Source organism: Eurosta solidaginis, chromosome 4 (genome assembly GCF_040869045.1).
Source record: "Eurosta solidaginis isolate ZX-2024a chromosome 4, ASM4086904v1, whole genome shotgun sequence".
NCBI lineage: Eukaryota > Metazoa > Arthropoda > Insecta > Diptera > Tephritidae > Eurosta > Eurosta solidaginis.
Window position 1 is genome coordinate 237743866 of NC_090322.1, and position 14491 is coordinate 237758356.

The following is a 14491-nucleotide window of genomic DNA, read 5'->3' on the forward strand; positions in this document are numbered from 1 at the left end:
GCGGAGGGATGTTACAATTATCTCCTCTTCCTGTAGAGATGCACACACCTCGCCGGAAGCTCACCCTACCTTGGACCGCTCTATTATTTCGGCTGTCAGCAGGTCCCCTTTATCTCTGCCCCGTCTGACTCCTATTACCTACCCTGTCGTCATCCTCCCCCTCCCCAACCGATCAAATTAGCACACCATATTTACTTTTTTCTTTCTTTCAATAAGACATTTTAATGATAAAAAAACTTACTATCTATACTAACAAAATTTAATCAAAGATTCGTAAACTTCCGGCTTTGAATTTTACAAGAATTTCCTAAATAGACAGTGTATATGACAAGGATTGCTCTAAACGTGTTTACAACAAAAAATTATATTTCACCTCAACATACGCAAAATATTACATATAAATTCATCATTAAATTAGGCATAGGTTTAGGTATACATATCTTCTCAGGCGGTAGACGAAAAATTATTTCAAATTCTAAAAAAATTTAAATCATACAAAAAAAGAACATGTGTTTAGGGATTCAAATTTTGAGGAGCAAAATAAGCATCGATGATAAAAAACATGGGAAGAAAAACATCGATACATCGATGTTTTTTCAGTAGAATTAAATTTTGGAAAAACTGCGTGGCTCCAGTGGGTGGGGTGATATTTATAGCCGCCTGGTTTGTAACATTAGCTCACACACCCCGAAATCGAGGAATTTTTAAGAAAATTCGACCAGAAGTGTATGTATTTTAAAGGCCCCTTTAAAATCTGCAGAGGTTTTATTATATATGTATGCAGTTACCGGCCAAAACCAAAAATTGTGTTGCGCTTTCAATGCAAAAAATTCAAATTTTCGCCTGGGTCAAATCAGCAGCGCTGATGGGATATAATTATGTAGAATTTAGCTACTGGCTCTACCCCTAGGAGCGATGTACCAAAATACTGATAAGTAATATATTTTTATTTATTGTTTTATTCAATTCCGTTTGAGACCAAACATTTAGTTATATACATATATATAAGATGTTTGCTAAGCAATTCATTCAAATAAGAAAACATGTCAGTATATATACATGTATAACACAAGTTGTTATGGTCCACTTGGGAGATCCAATCTTGGAACGTACCAGATGGTTATCGATAGGAAAAAGTTAGGATTCACCCTCACTCATGTCTGCCTGGGGTGGTTAAAACAAAATTTTTTTAGTTTCGTGCGGGTGGCATCGTCAAAAATTCCCATGACATTGACGAATTTTCAATAACACCTGGCTCAATGGTGTAGGTGGCTCATCTCATCAGCTGATTTTATTCGTTTCATTGTACTGGCATAGAGATTGTCAAGAGGAGATGGCGAACGCAAAATGCAGTCGATGCATTGGCAATTATGCACTGTCGTGGTGGTAAAATTTTGCCTAATTTAGCGCACAACGTTCCCACAGGACACAAAAGTTGCAAAGTTTTACGTTTTACCTACGTTCCATTCACCTACCATCAACACAAAGGGTTGACAGCCGGAACGCGATTTGTATAATGCTGTAGGGATGAGTTAACCATAACAACGAACCAATCGATAATCGCCGCCACAGTTAGATAACTGCGTTCTTCCATCGCTGAGTCGATTGCATTGATTCTCATAAGCATTGTGAATGATGACAAAGTGTGATCTCTTCTGCATAAACGTCAAAATTCCAAAGTGATTGGATCACCTGATTCGTATTTGACTATCGCTGTCTCATTCTGTATCTCTTTCTATCACCCGCTGAAGATAGGCGCCGCCATATTGAACAGCCTGTCAAAACGCTGAAAAGTAGCCATATTGAACAGCCCGTCAGGCAGTTGACAGATAAGAGATCACACTTTGTCATCATTCACAATGGTTATAAGGTTACCGATACGGTTACCGATAAAGCAACACCCTGCAAAAATCGTGTGACCAAAAACGCACACAAACACAGGAATTTTTGACAGGGGTGACGATTTGGAATGAAAAATTCTTCAAATGAAATAGCATGTTGACAAATTTAGCTTTCCCACAATGTATCGTGCTCTCTCGCACCTATTATTTTTATAGGGATAGCAAAATACGTAATTTTTGCGTGCAAAAAAATTCGCCATTTCTAATTCAGCAGAGACAGCAAAACATTTGGTGGTCGAAAATTTTTTCAATTTTGAGAGTTTTAAATGGAATATCTCCGGAAATATTTAAAATTAACAGGGAGTTCTCCAGATCACATATATATATATTTTAAAGCTCGCAGACTTATAATTTAAAAGTAATTTGGTGTTAAAGTTTGCAAATTTCTATACAAATTTTATATGTGTATACGTATATATATGTGGCAGCACAGCTTTGTAATGTCATCAATAAAATATATGTATATATATATATATGTGCATGTTGCTACAAAAGCGCGATTGATTTAATAAAAACATTTATAATAAGTGAAAACAATGCAAAAATGAAATGTGAAATATACTAAAATGCAATTTAAGTTTATCGTTGCCAATTTATATAGATATGTATGTGGATTAAGGTTTTGAAAGATGTGTAAATTGTAATTTAAAGTTCTATAGAAATTTGTTAAATTTGCAAACTTTAACAACAAATAACTTTTAAATTATAAGATTGCGCACTTTAAAATATATATATTTGTGATCGGGAGAACTCCCTCTTTCATTTGATACCAAGTTTTACCCCGAACTCGGGGGTGCTATTCTAAAATTTTCCCAAAGTCTTTAATATACAATGATTTTTGCTGTTTATTTCGACAAAAATTTTTGATTTGATTTTTGTGCTCATCGAAAGAATTCACAATTATATAGCACCATGCCGCGAATAATGATAAAAGGTGGTGTGTGGAGAAACACTGAGGTAAGCATTTGACGCGACTGGTTACTCTTGGCCGTTTATTAACTAAATTGATAACTTTCAGGATGAAATCCTCAAAGTAGCTGTAATGAAATATGGCAAAAACCAGTGGTCACGTATTGTATCACTGCTGCATCGCAAATCTGCCAAGCAATGTAAGGCACGCTGTTACGAATGGCTTGATCCTAGCTTAAAGAAGACAGAATGGTCACGCGAGGAGGATGAAAAGTTTTTGCATTTTGCCTAATTAATGCCAACACAATGGCGTACAATTGCGCCGATTATTTCAGAGGGTTAACTGGCACTAATTGTTCACACCAAATTGTTAGGTACAGGATTCGCCACGGGTAGGTGAGGTTGGCAATCACAACCTCTTGAATCATTTTGGTCGGCAGGTATGCCGCGGATATATTCTTGGCACTTGTTATTGATGGCTTTTATGATGCCACCAACACAACCTGGACAGACGCCAATGCTCAGTCAACCCCCAATACCCGGACACGTCCGGACGTCCTGGTTATAATGTATGCTAATACAACTAATAATTTACAAATTTGCTGATGATTATTTTTGTGTTATTTTCTTTAGCAACCACCTGAACCTGTTACTGGTAAATATCAACAGCCGCAACAGTATGATCAAGCCCAACGCCGTTTAGATCCCGATCAGATGCCAAATCCGATAAGCGTTATCATTGAAAATCAAAATAGCGCTGGTGGTGCTTTTATTACTAATGCTCAGGGTTTATTACCACCATTGGTGACCACAAAATATGTGGTAGAAGATCAGGGTAACTCATCGCCACGTTACGTTAGGTATCGATAATCGAAATTAATGTTTTGTTTGGCAATTACATTGATCTTTCTTCTTTGCAGGTCGTCTTTGTATTGCATACATGCAACAGCTGATTTATTAAAAACAACAGCTTTGTCCATTACACTTACCGCCTCGCCAATGGCACGAACGGTTGAGGGTGAATATGAGCCACCCATTGTAAATTTTGGTGAATTGGGTGCAATTAGATCTAATCGTTGCAAGGCTCAATAGCAACTTGTAGATGCTGGTCGTCGTTTCCAATGTCTAATGTGTAAAGTAACAAGAGATGGTAAAAAAAATCTTTCACTTCTACTTGTGTTCATTGATCCATATTTTTTCTCAACAGTGCCAACTGCATATTTCCAACAGTTGAGGCATACCGGACAGCGTGTTGATAAATATGAACGTCCTGAACTTGTATTGGGTAAATGAGTATTTGTGTAAAAAATGCTTGGGTACCGATAGCTCTCATGGTAAACCTCAACTCATATCCACATCAATGCCTCGCATTCAATTGGGTTCACGTAGAATGGACAAGCATATTGTTGATTCCAGTGGTAAGGCCACAATTTCAAATGATGGGGCAACCATTATGAAACTATTGGATATTGTGAATCCAGCCGTAAAACTCTAGTAGACATCGCCAAATTTCAAAATGCTGAGGTAAGTTTTTTGTTATATTAGAATGTGTAGAATAAAAATGTTTCTCTTATCAGGTCGGCGATGGCACCACTTCAGTTGTACTTTAAGCAGGTGAAATCTTAAAACAAGTTAAACCATGTGTTGAGGAAGGCGTGCATGCACGTATCATCATTAAAGCTATACGTAAAGCATTATAATTATGCATGACCAAAATATGACATGGCTGTACATGTGGAAGCGTCAATCAAAGGAACAGCAAAGTGCTTTATTGGGAAAATGCTCTGCCACAGCAATTTCCTCCAATGTCCAAGAGTATCAGAAAATTGTTAATGCTGAATGGCGTCTCCTGTACAATAAAATAGGTAATGCTATGTTCAACAGAAAAATAAATTGAGGCAATATCAATTCAAATTGAGTGGTGTTCATACAACTCAATTTAGCTTACACAATAGTAATTTGATGGCCGGTTGGCTCATCTCTACAGCAACAACATACCTGTGTTCAGAATGTCAAAATGTGCGTGTTGGAATTAGGTGAATGGAATGGAATGAAAACATAAAACTTTAAAATTTTTGTGTGTTGTAAGATAATGTGTTCAATGTTTTGGTTTCATTTTGAGTTTGCCATCCTCTTTTGACAATTCCTACTCCAGTGAAATGAAAAAAATAATATCAGCTGATGAGATTAGCCAACCATATAGTTGAGCCATGCGCAGCTGACGTTTAAATCTACTCAATAAACACACTTTACAAGGTTGTATTTACAGTTTGAAACAATTTATTACGCAATTTTTTTTAAATTGGCAATTTGTTATTACAATTTATTATATGATAAATTGCGTAATAAATTGCCCAAATGGTATAAATTGCCAATATGGCGTGTGTTTGTACCTAGTATAAGTAAGGCGCCAATGTTGTGTTTTCTAAACTACCAATTGGTGATGTTGGTACACAGTATTTTGCAGATCGTGAAATGTTCTGTTAGTGTACCAGAAGAAGATTTGAAACGTACAATGAAAGCTTGTGGTGGAGCTGTTATGACTACAGCTAATGATATTAATTCAAGTGTTTTGGGTCAATGTGATTACTTTGAAGAACGTCAAGTTGGTGGTGAACATTTCAACATTTTCCAAGGTTTGATAGTGGGTTTGACATTAACTTCATTTTTATAGTTTATAATTATTTAAAGGTTGCGTTAATGCTAGAACATATACATTGATTTTACGTCGCGGTGCCGAACAATTTTTGAAAGAAACTGAGCTTCGTTACATGATGCTATAATGATTGTGCGGCGTACAATTAAACATGATTCTGTTGTTGCTGGTAAGTCAAAATACAAATTGAAAATAATTTCTAATCTTAAATTGATAAGTAAAATTATGAAAAGATTGTGTCCAACTCCGGAAGAAAAAACTATAAAATTTGTGTCAGTGAAATGATAATTATTGCTTTTGGTTGTTATTTTGAGGCATCGTCATCGAGTTCCTTCTGATCGTATATGCCGGTTCTTTTGTATTCTTTTACATGCATAAAGTGCCGTTTAAGCCTTCCTCACCCTCTCCTCCACGTTGAGCTTCCATGACAGCTTACTGTCTAGGATCATTCCTAGATATTTTGTGCAAGGTTTCCCCGTAGGGTCGCCCCTCCTAACTTAGGCCTGGTCCAATTAGGGACCTTGTACCTCTTTGAAAACAAGACCATATGCAACGTCATCTGCGTAAACCGTACGTTTTTCTGGTCTCTCGTAGAATCCCCTAAGCAGTTGGTTAATGACCAGCGTCCACAGCAGAGGTGATAGCACCCGGAGTGCCCCTGTCCACTAATTTCGTGGCCGCGTACAATCCCCATTGCGATGTAATCTTACTGCAGTTTAACATGCAGTCGATCCATCTGGGTAAGGCTGGATGTACTTTAACGTAATTAAGACCATCAATAATCGCCCATTTAGAAAGCCCCGGCAATGCTTCTAGAGCATATTCCTTATATTCCAGGGCTTTTTCTATGCTTATTACCACCCTATGCAACGCGGTGTCTACTGGCTTGCCTTTGGTGTACGCCTGTTGTGTTGTGGAGAGCAGCTTTTCATCCACGTTGGACTTTATGTATACATCAGCCATCAGCCTCTCAAAGGTTTTGAGCAGAAATTATGGGTCTATAATCTTTGGGATACACATGACCGATATTCCCCGCCTTTGGTAGGAAAGCTACACGAGCAGTTCTCCAAGAGTGCGGTACATGATTCAGTTTATGCACCCATCGAATATTATTTTAAGCCATCCCACGACCGCCCTACTTGAAACTTGTAGCATGGCCGGACATGTACCATCTGAGCCCGGCGATTTCACCACCACTACGAGGTCCTCAGTAGTGTAATTAGGCAGCATATATGAATGCAGCTGTTTCCTTACCATTACTACAGCTCGCACCCGTCCTTCCGTTTGCGCATAGTAAACGCCAAATCGGCGCGCGCTAAGTCCAGAACCCTTTCCTCCCGATGGAAGCCACGGCTCCTGGATCAGCGCGTTAGGAGGAGGGGTTCGCTCGACGCCACTTTACTGTGTTGGAGGTTTATCTGTATGACTCGCAGTACCAATGGGCTGCTTGTCCCCCTCCAGCACCTTCATCGTGACGTCGTCGTCCTCCTCTAGCCCTTTTGGTTTAGAGTGTTCGAAGCCCCCTTCAGCCTCTTGTACCTGTTGTGCCGGGTGTTCCTCTGTGCGACTCAGCACCATCTGGCTGTTGGTCCCCTTCTAACACATTAGGGGTGACGTGGGCTACCTCCACCTGTCTTTTTTCCCTTAGGCTTTTGAGGTCCTTTTCGACGTCCACCGTGTTAGGACTTTAATACCCGCGACTTCTTTTCCTGAGTCGCATATACATTTTGCCTGTACCTAAGGACATTTTCCAAGCTGCGCGTACAATATATCCTCCGCCTGCTTGTTTATTTGGAAGATGTATAACTAACCTTCGTCCGTAGGCCGAGATACAGTAAGGACCTTCGAATCCTGTGTCGGTATGTTCGGATTCTGATTTTGCAAAAGTCGCAGTGTATCCTCCGACTTCATCACGCATGGTATCCATACCTTAACTTTTGTTACCTTGGGGATTTGCGCTTTATCCACCATCTCAAAACGAGCGTTCGTGCCCTGCCTTTGGAGGTTTGGAACCACTTCCTCCAGCCATCGCAAGCTCGCGATGTTGTCGCACGCTATCATCTTCATACCATTATACCATCCCCCGAATCAAAGGTTGGAAGGAGCTTACTTGGTTATTCCCGCATCATCTTAACTTACTTACTTACTTACTTAATTGGCGCTTAACCGTCTAAACGGTTATGGCCGTCCAACAAGGCGCGCCAGTCGCTCCTTCACTCCGCCAACCGGCGCCAATTGGTCACACCAAGGGAGTTTAAATCGTTTTCCACCTGGTCCTTCCAACGGAGTGGGGGCCGCCCTCTACCTCTGCTTCCATAGGCGGGTTCCGATAGAAACACTTTCTTGGCCGGAGCATCATCTTTCATTCGCATAACATGGCCTAGCGCAGCCGCTGCGTTTTAATTCGCTGGACTATCTTGATGTCTGCGTATAGCTCGTACAGCACTTCTTCGGTACTCGCCATCGCCAACGCGTAGAGGTCCATAAATCTTTCGAAGAACTTTTCTCTCGAACACTCCCAAAGCCGCTTCATCTGCTGTTGTCATGGTCCATGCTTCTGCCCCATATAGCAGGACGGGTACGATAAGTGACTTGTAGAGTATGATTTTCGTTTGCCGAGAGAGGACTTTACTTTTCAATTGCCTACCTAGTCCAAAGTAGCATTTATTGGCAAGATTGATTCTTCGCTGGATTTCAGTGCTGATGTTGTTGCTAGTGTTGATGCTGGTTCCCAAATAAACGAAGTCTTTTACTATTTCGAAATTATGGCTGCCAACAGTAGCGTGGTTGCCAAGGCGCATATGCGCTGACTCTTTGCTCGATGACAGCAGGTACTTCGTTTTGTCCTCATTCACCATCAAACCCATCTTTACCGCTTCTTTTTCCAGCTTGGAGTAAGCAGAACTAACAGCGCGGGTGTTTAGGCCGATGATATCAATGTCATCAGCATATGCCAGTAATTGCACGCTTTTATAGTATATTGTTCCAGTGCGGTTAAGTTCTGCAGCTAGTATAATTTTATCCAGCATCAAATTAAAGAAATCGCACGATAGGGGGTCACCCTGTCTGAAACCTCGTTTAGTTTCGAACGGCTCGGAGAGGTCCTTCCCAATTCTGACTGAGCTGATGGTGTTGCTCAACGTCATTTTGCACAGCCGTATAAGTTTTGCGGGGAAACCAAATTCAGACATAGCGGCATATAGGCAGCTCCTTTTCGTGCTGTCGAAGGCGGCTTTAAAGTCGACGAAGAGGTGATGTGTGTCGATTCTGTTTTGACGGGTTTTTTCCAAGATTTGGCGCATTGTGAAAATCTGGTCGATGGTAGATTTACCAGGTCTGAAGCCGCACTGATAAGGTCCAATCAGCCGGTTCACGGTGGGCTTCAATCTTTCGCACAATACACTTGAAAGGACCTTATAAGCGATATTAAAAAGGCTGATTCCACGATAGTTGGTGCATTTTGCAGTATCCCCCTTCTTGTGGACTGGGCAAAGAACACTTAGATTCCAACTGCTCGAGGTCAAAGGTCATTGCCTTAATAGCACCGCAGAAAAATTCCTCCAATTCTTTTCTCCTAGAGAGAACAATAATTGGGGAATAGGAATTTCAAATCTTCGAAGTCCTCCGATTTGCCAATTGAAATTTTGTTGCGCATTTCTATTTTTGTTAACAAATTAAAAGTTTAGTTATTGTTGCGAATTTGTTTAAAATTGAGAAAAAAAAATATAAGCAAAGCAACAGGGAGCAACAAACGAATGATGCAACCATCTTTCACACGTTGTTATTGTAGCAGTGCTTCGCCCCATCCAATAGGTGCGACCGATCAGAAATTATCATCAATATCCTCTAACGGGAGTCCAAGGAAACTTGCTGTTTCGACAGGGGGGACCATAATGAAAGGGGTGTTAGAGGCGTTGATTCCACACTACAATTAAAGAGATGGTTGGTGTCATGTGGGGACACATTGCAAGCGGGGCATACATTTTGTATGTCGGGGTTGATTCTGGATAGGTAAGAGTTTAACCTGTTACAGTATCCAGAACGAAGTTGAGCTAGAGTGACTCGCTTTTCTCTGGGGAGTATGCGTTCCTCTTCCGCGAGGTTTGGATACTTTTCTTTCAGTACTGGATTCACCGGGCAATTCCTAGCATAACGGTCCGACGCTTGTTTATGGAATTCACCAAGGACCTGCTTGTGTTTTCTCGCTTCATACGGCTGGGTTCTCAGGAGCCGTATTTCCTCAAAATGCTTACGGAGATGACTCCTTAGGCCCCTAGGCGGTGCTGGTTGACCAATCAGATGTCTGTTGGGATGCTCAGGTTTCTGGGTATTCAACAGGAACTGTTTGGTCAGCATATCATTTCTCTCCCTGATGGGGAGTATTCTCGCCTCATTATGCAGATGGTGTTCTGGGGACATAAGAAGACAGCCCGTGGCAATTCTGAGAGCAGTATTTTGGCTTCTTCTGTGGGTAATTTTTAGGCTTGGCGACTATATGGGTGATGCATAGCACTTAATCGGCTGGCTAATTGCTTTGTGTGTAGTCATGAGCGTTTCTTTATCCTTTCCCCAGGTACTGCCAGCGAGGGATTTGAGGATTTTGATACGGCTCTGATTTCTCGGAACAATTGCGGCTGCGTGCTCACCAAAATGTAGATCCTGATGAAAGTCACACCCAAAATTTTAAGGTGTAAGACAGTCGGTAGGGTAATGTCATATGGTCGACATTTGGCGCGGCCATGTTTTAAAAAGGATCACCGATGATTTGGTTGGTTGCAATATCAGGTTTCGCGAGGCGACAAAACTGGAGAGATTGGGGAGATAGCTGTTTATTTTATTACAAAGCTCATCGGTGTAGGAAACAATAGCATAGGTGTAGAAGCAATAGTGACTCCTTCTGGTGGTAAACGTAGCTATTGATATGTAGAAGTTAAACAGAAATTTGATGAATATGAGTTTTTTTTAAGTTATTGCAAAAAAGCGTTGAGGATTTTTAATATCTTACGAGGTACCTTCGTACATGTTTCTAAGAATGAAGAATGAGACCTATTCAAACTTCGCTATACTTTAACATACGATACTTTACCCCATTTTAACACAACTATCATTTATTGATTTTATTAAATTTTATAAAATGTTTCTTCCTCCACAGTTCCATTTCCGTATTGGATGGTAAATATGGCTTTCGCATTTTCTCCATCAATAACTGACAAGGTGGAAAAAATCTATGCGCGTAAATCGCAACATATCTTGGTCGAGCGTTTCTTCAATAGCTCTCTAGTGGTGATGGTGACAGCAGAAAAACCCAACTGTTTACAAATGTTACAATATATCAATTGCGTCTACGGCTCAAATACCCACAGTATATGAATGAATCGAACGCACCTAATTGTCTGCCTAACGGATAGTATACATATTCATCAAATCGAAAATATTGCATCAAACGAACTGGGTCTGAATACTGAAACAGTACACATATTCAAAATCGATGAGGAGGCTGTGATGATGGTATAGGGTGAGTTGTTGAATAACATACGAAAACCACTTTAACCCATCTATATATTTGCATTACAGCTAAAGCTTTACAAACAGCAAAAATCGCTGGCGCCAAGCAATTGGAAAAGGCAGTGAAGCATTCATCACACTGTACGGATGGTGTAAAGTTAGAAACTGCTGTTGAACAGCTGCCACCGACACAACGGTCATCTCTACTTCGCCGAGTAACGGCTCGTCCGACTATCTATCGAAGACAGTATAATCATATCTTTTGCCAACACAGGTTAGCGATGTGCTTGCACAGGAAAAGATTTCAATTGGAAAACAAAAACCAATTAAGAGAGTTTATTTATTATTAAAGTATTTACTTTTCTTTATATCAACAGTATTAATTTAAGTTGCAATATCACGTACATATATAATAAGGGATGTGATACGATTGATGTCGGAATTAGATTTGAAACCAATCAATACTCCTGCTAAGGGTTGTAGAATTATTGCTTGAATAATTAGATTTAGAACAATAATAAGTCTGACTTAATTACAAGTCGTACATTTTTAAATTCATCAATTACGACAGCAATCGGATTCTACGACACCTCTGAATATTCTTGATCTGAAAAAAGAGTATACCTAATCTGAATTTCTACTAAGCTTTCAGTTGTAGATTATTCAAATAATTGGAGTTTTTTCTAAAGCTTAAAATTATTTTCTACTCGCTTAGAAAAGATTTCAATTGGAAAACAAAAACCAATTAAGAGAGTTTATGTTATTATTAAAGTACTTACTTTTCTTTATATCAATTGTATTAATTTAAGTTGCAATATCACGTACATATAAAATAAGGGATGTGATACGATTGCTGACGGAATTAGATTTGAAACCAATCAATACTCCTGCTATGGGTTGCAGAATTATTGCTTGAATGATTAGATTTAGAACAATAATAAGTCTGACTCAATTACTAGTCGTACATTTTTAAGTTCATCAATTACGACAGCAATCGGATTCCACGACACCTTTGAATATTCTTGATCTGAAAAAAAAAGAGTAAATCTAATCTGAATTTCTAATTAGCTTTTAGTTGTAGATTTAAATTGATTCAAATAATTGGAGTTTTTTCTAAAGCTCAAAATTATTTTCTGTTCGCTTGGAAAAGATTTCAATTGGAAAACAAAAACCAATAAGGCGAGTTTGTTTACTATTAAAATAATTACTTTTCTTTATATCAACTGTATTAATTTAAGTTGCAATTTCATGTGCATATATAATAAGGGATGTCGTAATACGATTGCTGTCGGAATTAGATTTGAAACCAATCAATACTCCTGCTAAGGGTTGCAGAATTATTGCTTGAATGATTAGATTTAGAACAATAATAAGTCTGACTCAATTACTAGTCGTACATTTTTAAATTCATCAATTACGACAGCAATCGGATTCTACGACACCTTTGAATATTCATGATCTGAAAAAAGAGTAAACCTAATCTGGATTTCTACTAAGCTTTAAGTTGTAGATTATTCAAATAATTGGAGTTTTTTCTAAAGCTTAATATTATATTTTGCTCGCTTAGAAGACATTGGAAAACAAAAACCAATTAAGCGAGTTTATTTATTATTAAAGTTCTTCTGTTTTATATGAACTGGATTAATATAAGTTCCAATTTCATGTACATATATAATAATATTGAAAATAATAAATATTGAAAATTCAATTTTTTTGGTTCATATTTTATTCATATGGCTGCTCCAGGTAAAGTAAATCTGCAGGTAAAATTCACGTTATATGGCGGTTATATAAATGGTAAAACCGCAGTAAAATTGATTGTCAAATGGCTCGAAAATTTAGAGTGAAATGACGAAAAAATGACCGCCATTTGACGAGCATTGTGACGTGTGTGAGTAGCACAGTGCTATGCTCACATCCTATAAGTGGGAGCGGAATGCACGATCACATTAATAGGAACGAAACGGAAAATTTGGTCACAAAAGTTAATCACGCCCATGCAAACGTGACTATGAATATAACCGCTGCAGAGTTACAATGACCGTAAAATGACTAGTAAAATGACGTGGAGCGTTTTTGCAGGGCAATGTCTCCAGCTTTATGTTGATCAGGTCTGACGCGCTGGTACCTCGCGTGTGCTTAAACGAAAAAGTATTTGAGATTGCTGCTATAGAAATGTGCGATGAAGCAAAGTAGACAATATAATCTAAAAAAACATATTCTTATCAAAACCGCCTAAATCATTATTTACAAACATTCATAATTCGGATAAAAAGCAAGTGGGACTACGATTTCAGAAAAAAGAAATCTGTGATAAAGTGTTTATGCTTCAGACTATGATGCTAAATCTGTAATAATTTACTTTGAGTTCAGACACATATGATTGGGGAAGATGATTTTTTTTTCAACAACCTAATCAAAAATGGCAAATCTGGGAGCTAAAACATTTATACCGTGAGACAAAAGAAATGGAATAATATTTTCATACATACATACATTAATGTGAATGGCATTACTTATCCGCCAACCAATCTGACGCCGAAAATTCTGGACACCATTTTGGCAAACGACACCAAGCCAAGTCAAATAGTCGCGGTACAAATATTCAATCAGCAAACAAAAGTTCTCAATTTTAACAATTCGACAGATAACCTTTTTTTTGCAAGAAGAACGTGGCGTGGTGGTACTTTTGTCGTGGCTATTTAATGGCATTAATTATCCACCAACCAATCTGACGCCGGAAATTCTGGACACAATTCTGCCAAACAATACCAAGCCAAGTCAAATAGTCGCGATACAAAATATTCAATCAGCAAACAAAAATTCTCAATTTTAATAATTCGACAGCATAACCCTTTTTTTTTTTGGCAACGAAGAACGTGGAGAGTTGTACTGTGTCATGGCTTGTTAATCGATTCACTATCCACCAACCAATCTGACGCTGAAAATCCTGATCAAATTTTGCAAAACGATATCAAGCCAAGTCAACTGATTGCGATACAAAATATTCAATCAGCTACCAAAATTCCAATTCAACCAATTCGACAACATAACCTCTTTTGCCAGGAAAGTCAAGTAAATCCATTAAACGGCCGTTGCCGCCAGGAGCTATACGTCCAAGTACGAGTCGTGCCAGTTCGCCATCGGTGATAGGCCTGCTGAAACAACAGATGCAGGCATGCTTAACCAACGAAACGATATCATTTCGTTATGATAATCAACGTTAATAAACGAAACGAAGTCATTTGGTTTCGTTTATTAACGTTAAGATCGTCAAATTAACGAAATGATTTCGTTTCGTTTTCTGCCATATCAAAACGAAATCAAATCGTTTATGTTGATTATTAATTTCAAACTATGCTGGCAAAGCTGATTGATTGCGGAGTCATTAAAGGTGAAAGCATTATCCAAGCTGATTGCAACTTTTCTCATGAATTTTGACAGTACGAACATTTCTCAGAGTATTTTTGACATTACCACCAACGAATTACACAAACAAATTACATAGAGTTTGTGTGTG

The 14491-nt window shown here is 38.7% G+C and overlaps 1 long non-coding RNA gene across 3 annotated transcripts; it reads left to right on the forward strand.

The window, feature by feature from the left end:
- The first annotated feature begins 1971 nt into the window (after nt 1-1971).
- Nucleotides 1972-12679, forward strand: LOC137251104 (uncharacterized). Of its 3 annotated transcripts, XR_010953160.1 has the most exons (11): nt 1976-2259; nt 2612-2858; nt 2920-3379; nt 3444-3670; nt 3731-3960; nt 4018-4334; nt 4388-4675; nt 5268-5446; nt 5502-5635; nt 10619-10981; nt 11041-12679. It is a non-coding gene; the product is annotated as an uncharacterized lncRNA (long non-coding RNA). The 3 variants fall into 3 exon arrangements; XR_010953161.1 differs by having other exon boundaries at nt 1972-2858; nt 5278-5446; XR_010953159.1 differs by having other exon boundaries at nt 1977-2858.
- Nucleotides 12680-14491: the final 1812 nt, after the last annotated feature.